This window comes from Fukomys damarensis, unplaced genomic scaffold (genome assembly GCF_012274545.1).
Source record: "Fukomys damarensis isolate Sample0158 unplaced genomic scaffold, DMR_v1.0_HiC HiC_scaffold_14, whole genome shotgun sequence".
Lineage (NCBI taxonomy): Eukaryota > Metazoa > Chordata > Mammalia > Rodentia > Bathyergidae > Fukomys > Fukomys damarensis.
This window is the reverse complement of record NW_022900926.1, coordinates 25535297-25545621: the sequence shown is the minus strand read 5'-3', so window position 1 is coordinate 25545621 and position 10325 is coordinate 25535297. Positions and strand designations below refer to the sequence as shown.

General features: G+C 36.9%; 1 pseudogene; it reads left to right on the top strand.

Moving 5' to 3' along the window:
* Positions 1-216: 216 nt before the first annotated feature.
* Positions 217-10325, top strand: part of LOC104863001 — a 33506-nt pseudogene continuing 23397 nt past the window's right edge.

The following is a 10325-nucleotide window of genomic DNA, read 5'->3' as shown; positions in this document are numbered from 1 at the left end:
ATGTGTGCTGGCCTCTTGTACATCTTTTATATCTCTCCTTCTTTCCTCCCTTCTTGTCTTCCTTCCTAGCCCCCTCCTAGGACATCGTCCTTCTCTGTGCCCTGCCCTAGGGCAGTGGTGGCAAACCTGTTGCATGCGTGCTGCAGTGGGCTGTTTGTATCATTGAAAGCTAAAAGGTTCACCATCACTGCACTAGGATGATTTAAATTGGGGACCATGCATTTGGGCGGGGAAAGGGACAAAGCCAAACCTCAGTGTGAAGATGGAACGTCCTCATTGGTGGCTGGTATAACCCTGGGCTCAGGTAAGGGAAGAATGTGGATTGCAAGAAGCTGGAGACTCCCTGGGTGTTTACCCTGTCTGCTTTTTCACCCCTTGCTCTGGATAGCTGACACTGACCCTCTGCTCCAAAATGATGGTATTGGTGGTTAAGACAGGGAATGGAACATATTGGCAGAAAGAGTTTTATGTTTTAACATACTCACAATGAAGTGCACAAAGAACACCTTCCTTAATACAGTTTTCATTTGTGGATACCCACTGGCACCTCTCAATGGTCTCAGTCAGTTTAGGCTGCAGAAACAGAGTATCATGAACTGGGAAGTTTAAACAGCACACATTTACACATATTTCCCATGGTGCTGGAGGCTGAAAGTCCATAATCAAGGTGAAGCGTGGTTGGGTTCTTGATGAAGGCCTTCTTGCCAGCTTAGAGTTAGCATTTTCTCCTTGTACTTTCACATGGTAGAGAAAAAGATCATCTCTGTCTTCTCTTATAAGGGCACTAACCCTATTCACAAGGGCTCTGCCCTCATGACCTGATCATCTTCTAGAGTTCCACCTTCCAATGCCATCACCTGGTAGTTAGGATTTCAACACGTACATTTTTTTTTTGAGTTTTAAAAATAATTTTTATTTTTTTAAAGTTAATATATGTATTACAGGAAACAAACACAAGAAGCAAAGAACAAAGTCATTCTCAATCATAAACAGCTTAGCTGGATGTGTTTTTTTTAGGTCCTGCACGTACATATATGACATGCCATTTTGTGATTGATTTTGTACAGTGTGTAATACTTTTCTACACTTCATGAATATTCATCAATTCAAAATCCCAAAGCTACAAGAGTATTTTTGATAACTAAGAACAAACTATTCCAACTCAATCTGTTACAAAAAATTGTAATCCTGCCTTTCTTGGGAACAATAATTTCACTTAAGATAAAAATGGCAACAGGCCTCTAGATAGAAGTATTGGCAAAGTTACAATTACAATACTGCATTTCCTTAATGCTCAGTTTAAAATGAGACATAAAGCAACAGAGTACACCAAGCCATGTGTCAGAGTTACCTTTACTATTAAAATATTAGCACGAAGGCATATTCCCACTAAATTATTAATGTATTTCTACAGGACAACTAGAAGACACTGATTCCTCTCATCAAAATGTGAATCTGAACACTTTGCTCACATCTCTCCCTGTGTGCTTATTTCTGCCCCTAGGCTGCCAGCCTAGTGATGAGTCCTGATACACACTGCCTAGAGGTGTTGTAATGATTCCAAGTCCAAGATGCATCTTTCTTATCAATTACAACAAAAAGATACTTAAATGTGGTCTAACTCACTACCTCTAGTTTTTATGGTACACTGTCACACTTTGGCATCTATAAAGCTTAGATGCTGTGCAATAGAGTATGAACTATGTGCACAATATGTCCAAGTACTTTACCAAAAAATACACCCACAGGGCTACGGTTATAGTCTAAGATTATCTTCCAGATATGAACATCTAACAAAGAGTCCTCACCACCCTCACCACCCACCCTTTCCCTCTTCACTTCAGTGATTTAAGTTCAGGACCACATCTAGCTCCAAGAGGTGGCTTTAACAAAGTCAACACGTACATTTTAGGGAGGGTGTTAAGTTTTCTTGGGGGAATGAGGTTTGGCTCAGTGGTGGTGGGGCTTGCCTAGCACGTGTGAGGCCCTGGATTCAATAATCCTCAGCACCTCCAAAAAATGTTTAAAAACTTTTATTATATTATTTATTCATTTTTTTTAACACAGGGTCTTACTATGTAGTTCAGGATGGGCTTGAACTCACTATGTAGCCCAGGTGTCCCCAGACTCGTGACCCTCCTGCTTCAGCCTCCTAAGCGTGGAGGTGTGCACCACCATGCCCAGCTTAAAATTTAATTTTATATTTCACTCACAAGGACTAGAATGATTTCATTCATTGGGTAGATGTCTTGGATAAGTGTTCAAGGATCACTTAGTCTGACTCGAGGAAGCCTATATCCTTTCACTGATAGGCTGTATCCACCCACCAAGGCAGTACTTCCTGATCAGACACTGAGCAGAGGAAAAGAGAATGAAAGCCCTGGCCAAACTTTTGCAGATGGCTCCAGCACAACCGCTGGTGACCCATTTTGCTTTCAGGGGTACAAAAGCAAAGCAAAAGGCCAATATGCATTTTGAGGGCAACACAAGCCTTCAGTCTACAATACTACCACGGGATACGAACCATTTTGGCTCCATGGAACTTTCCCCTGTTCCTCTGCTATCAGTGTCCTTGCACCACCAGTACCTTACCTTTTGCCCTCCTTATATGCATCAGGGTCAACACTACTTTGACTTTTACAACACATAGTCTTTTGTATCTGGCATCTCTCGCTAAAAATAATGTCTATAACATTTATCCATGTTGTTTGTCAACATTTTGAAGATATTATTTAACCTATTTTACCTAAAGTGGAATCTTTTTGTGTGCATTATTTACAAAGTCTTTTCATTTAATATATTGGCAACATTTTCCCATGTCAGCATTCTTTTTAAAGTCTTCATCATCTTTGATGTATGTGCTATAATTTATTTGGCTAACCCTCAGTTATTTAATATGAGATAACTTCTTTCTAAAAATTACAGATAAGTAATTCACCGAATATTCTTATAGTGAAATCTTTGTGCACAGACAAACTCCCAGAAGTGGAACACTACGTCAAAGGTTGTGCTTATTTTTAAAGCTTTGGTATCTAGAAAGGTTGTCCCAATTTTATATTAGCAGCAACAGCAAATGGAATCATCTCTGCTTCTAATTGAATTTTTGCCAATGTAATAGGTAAACAATATCTGTAAAAAATGTAAATAAATGAAGAAACCTTAAAAATAATTTACACTTCTTCAATTATAAATTTGGTCAACCCCTGTTGCTTTTTCTTCTTTTTTTTGGTCTTTAGACTCTTGATGTCTCTGTCAAGCAGGATTGAGAAATCACTTCCTATTTTCAGGAGAGTTTGACAAAGAAAATTAGTGTCTTATAAAATTACTGGAGTGCTTGAGGAGCAGGATCAAATGTGGCCTTTCAAGAATGACTATAGAACACCCTAGAACGGTGATTAAAAAAAATCTATGATTTCTGCTCTAGTCAGTTTCTCTCTAGCTCTTGGGCAGCTACTGCCACAACCATTGACCCTTGAGTCACAGTAGGTCTTCTACAGCTTCACAACAAAAACCAGGTCCTGTGCCCTGCTCCCAGGATGCACCAAGCTATGACTAGACTGGAACTACTGCTAATTCTTCCGCCAGAAGAGACAACAAAATGAAAACAACCCAAATGCAAAGTACCTAGAAATGCTAGGTTATATCCAAGGAACATTATTTTAAATACCTGTGGGAGGTCAGAGGGAATTCTCATGGATCACAAATGGAAAGAAAATGGAGTTGTAAGACCATGTTGAAGCTCCCAGAATGCTGGGGTTTGCCAGTCTTGGTAACCTGGACTCCTGGATGGCGTGTGGGCCTGACAGATAATGCTGTGGGGAGGAGCACACACGTTAGGGAGCTGAAATTTACAACTCCACATACAGCCAAGACATTCAGAGGGCTGTGGTCTTAGTAAAAGAGTGGATGAATAAAAGAAAAAATATCTGACCTTTAGCTGACAGAAATAATAAGAAAACTTATCTTACCTGTGCTCAGAGTGGAGACGAAAAGTAGCTGCAAGAACTTGTAACCACACTTATCCGCTTTTATGGGTTTGGGATTTGAATGTACCCTGAGTGGTTAGAGCAGTTAATTTTAGGATCCTGAATTGATAGCATTTCTGGACATGCATAGAAGTAGTGTAGACCCTCTGGAGGGACATTGTCTCAATGTAAGCCCTGTAGGGTTCCCTTAGATAAGCCTCGCTGCGTATAACTCTTTTTAAGGAAAAAAAAAAACAAAAAAACACACCCACAAACAAACGGTCTATCATAAATTAGAATCAGCAAGGACTCCTATGAGCTTAAGGGAATTGAGCAGTTTAGAATTTAAAACAAATATGCCAAAAATGTTTCATTAAAATTTTCAAAGCACACAAGAAAAGAAGAAGAGATATTGTATGATATAATTACAATCATACCACAACCTGAACACATCCAACAGTGACCATACACTAAATCCCCAACCCCATATTTCCTTGCCATCATTGCCTATACCCCAAAAGTGGCTACTGTCCTAAACCCTAAACTTTCTTTCTTTCTCTCTCTCTTCCTTTACTCCTCTCTCTCTCTCCCTCCCTCCCTCTCTCCCTCCCCTGTCTTTATTTTCCTTTCTTTCTTTCTTTTTTTTTTGAACTCAGGACCTCACACCTTCTAGGCAGGCAGCAGAACCACTGAGCTAAATCCCCAGCCCTCCTCTTCCCTCCCCCGCCCTTTCTTTCTTTCTGTGTAGGGAATTGAGTCCAGGGCCTTCATACTGAGCTACATCCTCAGCCCTTTTTATCTTTTACAATTATTTATTTTTTTTTATTTTTGAGATAGGGTCTTGCTATGCAGTTCTGGCAGGCCTTGAACTCACTATGTAGCCCAGGCTGGCCTTGAACTCACAGCAAAACTGCCTCAGCCTCCCAAGTACTGAGATTACAGGCATGCAATACCATGCCCAGCTTTTTTTTTTTTTTTTTTTATAGTGGGGATTGAATTTGAGACCTTGTGCTTGCTTGCGAAGCCGGTGATGGCACCACTTATTTTTATTTTGAGACAGGGTCTTGCTAAGTCACTAAACTGCCCAGGCTGGAATTTAATCTCATACTCAGCCTGCCTCAGCCTCCTAGAGTACTGTGATTACAGGGTTGTACTATGTCTGGCTATTACTGTCATAACTTCTAGTAGTACAGATTAGTTTCAGATAGATTTTAAAAAGCACTAAATAGAATTTCTGAAAAAATATCATCAATATTTTTTATAAGTAAAGCATACCATGTTTAAATAGCTTTTCCATAAGTAAACAAAAAAGTTAGATGTGGAATTAATTGGATTAGAACTGAAAACATTTCCCAAATTGCAGTGTAGAGATAAAATGATTGTGAAATGTAAGGAGTTAAGTGACATGGTAGATAGAGCATTTAACTTGCTTTTGGTAAAAATATTATAAGCAGAAAATAGAATTGATGAAAAGTGATTTTCAACAATATAATGTCAATATAGTGACATATTTCAGAATTGTTGAAAGTTAATCCTTAGTTTCAGGTATAATAGTGAATCTTAAGTTGAACAAGTAAAATAAACAAAAAAATTGATACATCATAGTGATAATAAGGTTCCTAAACAAAAGTAGAAAATTATAGGTACTCACAGAAAAGACATATGACAAAGACCAACAGTAGATTCCCCAAAGGTAGCAATAGAAGGTAAAAGTCACTGGAAGAGTAATAGGTTCAAAATGCTGGGATAAACTTAACTGCTAAAATAGAATTACATGTCTAGATAATTTATCATTGAAGAGTGTAGGTGGTAAAAATGAAATTTTCATTCCCCAAACCCAAAAACCAAAGCAACAAATAAAATAGACCAGTAAGAAACAAAACAAAAAACACACATAATAAAACAAACAATAATAACAAAAAAGATTGTCTATTACCTCTGTCAAGGAAATTCTAAGGATGGATTTTATATAGAGCGAAAATAATTACAGAGAGAAGTTGAGAAGTCCAAGAAGAAAAATTGGATTGGAAATATAGATCAAAGGCAGAGTGCTTACCTAGCATGTGTGAGGCTTTGGGCTCCATCCCTAGCACTGCAAAGCATCAACAAAGCAAAACAAAACAAAACAAACAGGCAACTTGAACAAAGATATTAGTAAACATACATGAAAATCTTCACAAACCTCTAATCTAAAAACAGTAATAGCAGCTGGGCATGGTGGCACATTCCTGTCATCCTAGCACTCAGGAGGCTGAGGCAGTAGGATCACTGCAAGTTCAAGGCCATCCAGGGCTACATAGTGAGTTCAAATCTAGCCTGAACTACATAGTAAGACCTTGTCTCAATAAACTAACCAAAGCAAGCCTATGATATTGAAGTCAAAAAAAAAATAAAGTAGAATTAAAACCAATTCTAGTTCTCAAAAACATCTAAGATATGATGGATAAAATCAGAGTTAAAATATTTAAAGGGCCTCATATTTTTAGGAAGCATAATAATATTAACCCTATACTTAGTTGGGAATATTTAAACTCAAAAACTAATCACTAGAATAGAATTAAAACAATGTTTCTCAAAGAGTGCTCTTTGGGCCAACACTATCAACATCATTTTGAACTTCTTTTAGAAATATAAATTCAGAAATCTAGAGTTGAAATTCTACAATGGAGATGGACAATCTGTTTTAATAAGCCTTCCAGGTGATTTTGATGCATAACATTTGAGAACCACCAAATTAAAGGATGTGTATTTGAATCCAGTGTGGGAGCAGCAGTAACTAAATCAAACTCCATCAATTTGAAATAAGTTTGGGGGAGAATAGAAGTATAGAAAAAGCAGAGTGAAAGAAAGAGCAAAATAGAAAATAGTTCCAAATACATCAATACTTATAATGAGGGGCTGGGGATTTAGCTCAGTGGTTCAGTGGCCTGCCTTGCAAGCGCAAGGACCTGAGTTTGATCTCTGGTACACACACACACACAATTCAACAACAACAACAAAAACTTATAATGAGGCTTGCTAGACCAAAGTAGGCTCTGAAAAGACAGATTTTCAAATTCATTTGTGACTAGTCTATTTTTATGCTGTTTACTAGAGATAGCAAAAGGTTGAAAATAAAAGGATGAGAAAACACATACTAGGAAGTCACAACTTCATAAAGATGTCAGTTTTCTCCAAATTAATCCAAAAGTTCATTTATAATTAAAATCTAAGTAGGATTTTTCTTGGATCTTAAAAAACTGATTTTACATTTCTGTATAAAAGCAAAGAGCCAAGAATAACTACGTTTTTTTTTTTTCTCATTGAGTTTATTGGTACATTTTAGGTATACAGTACAGTTACATTCATCATTGGGATCTTGTACCTTTACATGACAGGTCTTGGTTCTCATTTTTTCCTCATAAGAATAACTACTTTTGAAGAAGCAGACAGTTTGGAATCACTCTCACTATGTATGACTATTTATTATAATGATCTAAGAATCCAGAGTGGTGTTGGTGATAAAATAGACAAGTAAATGAAATGGTTTAGAATAGAAAAGACAGAAAAATATCCATGCATAAATGGAAATTGGTAAACATTAGAGAGGGATGAAAAAAAGTGGGGAAAGAATAGTGCCCAGATAATTTTTCATATGGGAAAAATAAGATTGAATCTCTGTATTGCTGGCATGGGTGATAGGTTCTGGACAGGTTTCTAGACTATTGCGTATGACAAAGAAAGAATTGGACATTATAAGGACGCAGTGATAAGGAAAAAGCAGCAATGTTTAATTTAGGTGTTAGTATGCTCTTAGTGAGTTTGCAGAAAGGAAAATGTCATGAGCAATGAAGGTGTCAAGTTTAAGAATTTAAAATGTTACCCTGGGCCTAGGGTGCCTCCCATTAGGCCATCCAGAGCATGCCTGACATGACTGACAGATTGCTGGGTCATGTCAGCTGTATCAATAGGGCGTGTCCTTTCCCATAATTCACTCTGTTATAATTGGATGTATTAGATGCAGTCCATACACATGAACTTTCAGTGAGCTACAGGTAATGAAAAGTTATTGCAGGTCATACCAGCAGGTCTGGCCTGCATGCATCCTGGTTTTAGGAATTTAGGAATCCTGGTTTAGGGATTTTCTAAGGTGGGCTCAGGGATCTTCATTTTTATCTCTGCCTCCTGGGAAGTAGGCCTTAGGACAAAGGTTGGGGGGAATGGTTTGGCCCTGAGGCATTGTCCTCCTTAAGGTGAGTAGAAAGAAGTGGTCCAAAGTACTATCTATATTAGTGGTATAAGTAAAAATCAACTCCAGCATAAAGATCTCAAAAAAAAAAAAGGCAAAAACTTCCAATTCTTTGGAGTAAATTCTGTGACCTCAGGCTATGGAAACATGTTGAACAAATCATAAAAAGAACAAAGACAATATTGATAACTTTGATGATACCTGTGTATTAAAAGACAAAATTGAAATAAGTCATTGGTTCTGAGAAGGTACGTACAACACATTTTTTTCCTTTTTATTGAGTTTATTGGTACAATCTAGGTATACAATACAGTTACATTCATCTTTGGGATTCTGTACCTTTACATAATAGGTCTTGATTCTCATTTTTTCCCCTTGTCCCTGCCCTCCCTTCAACCCCTCCTCCTCTCCCCATTTACAAACACTTTATTTCCATTTTTTCAGTTTCTTATATTTTTTTCCTCTCCCTTATTACCTTTCCCCCACCTTTTCCACCACTTTCCCTACACCATTAGCCCTTTACTTCCTATTTCACATTATTAATCATCTCATTAGGATCCTGTGTACTATTATAGTTTTTCACACCAAAGAAACTATTCGATATTTCAGTTAAAGAAATCTCTGTATGAACATTAAAAATAGGGAATCCTAAAATAAAACTAAAAAGGAAAGTAAAAGCAAAAAGGCAATGATGTAACATTAAAACAATCCTTAATTCTGGAGATGAAAATGGTCCCTGAACATATTTAAATTGCTTCTCGCTCTTATAGTCTTATCTTATTCTTTTTTTTCATTATTTAGAGAATACTTTATTAGTTTCTGTAATCAAACCCACGTAGATATGACCTTCCATATTTAGTATGATGTGTTACCCCTGTACACATGGAAAAAAATAAAAATAAAAAAATTAACATTTCTAGACCAATATGGCTGTCCATTTCTGTACAATGCCAACTCAACACAGTAAATTGGGATAACTTTTTCCAAAGTTGGCAGCACCGTGAAAGTTTCCCAAAATTCAATTTATATATATATATGTATGTATATATTTATATTTATATAAAAAGACTAATAATAGCAGTATGTTATGCATCGATAGCAGCAACAGCTTTTCCAGGTTCTGCAGTCATCTGAACAAAATTATAGACATTCAGCACATTCCATTAAAACAAAACAAAACAAAACAAATTAAAGAATAATATCCAGAAAACAGCAAAATTCTGTTGCTGTTATGGTGCCTTGCACCATTTTTTTTATTAGCATCTTAATCATCATCCGGAAAGAGAACATTATAGAGTAATATCATTAAATGTAGCTCAGATAAAGTATAGTCCCTACTATGTATCATAAAGCAGGTACAAGATATTTTATATTCATAGAGGTATGATACAGTACTGTCCTACATCAATAATACTAGAATCAGTTTTGGTTTGAAATTTACTTTGTCTGCAAATAAGATTCCTACCACTATTTTTTTCTGGGCTCCTGTCACATGGAGAATTGTTTTCTACCTTTTCACTTTCAGTCTATGGGCTTCTTTTTGCACTAGGTGTGTTTGTTGTAGACAACATATTGTTGGATTTTGCTTCTTATTCCATTTTGCCAGTCTATTTCTCCTGATTGGTGAGTTGAGGCCATTAACATTGCTGGTTATAACTGATATGTACTGACTTATTATTGATATGTTATTGGCCTTTTGTTGACTCTTTTTACTTTTTCACCTTCTCCTTTTAATTTCTTGTCTTGCGTTTTTGATTTGCTCTGTTGGGCCTGATGGTGTTGTTACCTTCATTGTCTTTTTCTAGGATCTTGTTTAGAATTCCTTGTAGTGCTGGTTTGGTATTCATGTAGTTTCTCAGGTGTTCTTTGTCATGGAAGTGTCTTATTTCCCCTTCCATTTTGAAGGAGAGTTTTGCAGGATACATCAGTCTAGGTTGGAGGTTGTTCTCTTTTAGTACTTGAAATATCTCATTCCAGGCTCTCCTTGCCCCAAGGGTTTGTGTTGAAAAGTCTGCTGTGATTCTGATGGGCTTTCCTTTGTATGTGATTTGTTTCTTTTCTCTGACTGCTTGTAGTATTTTGTTCTTCTGTTGGGTTTCTGGGATCTTGATTATTGTATGTCTAGGTGTAGA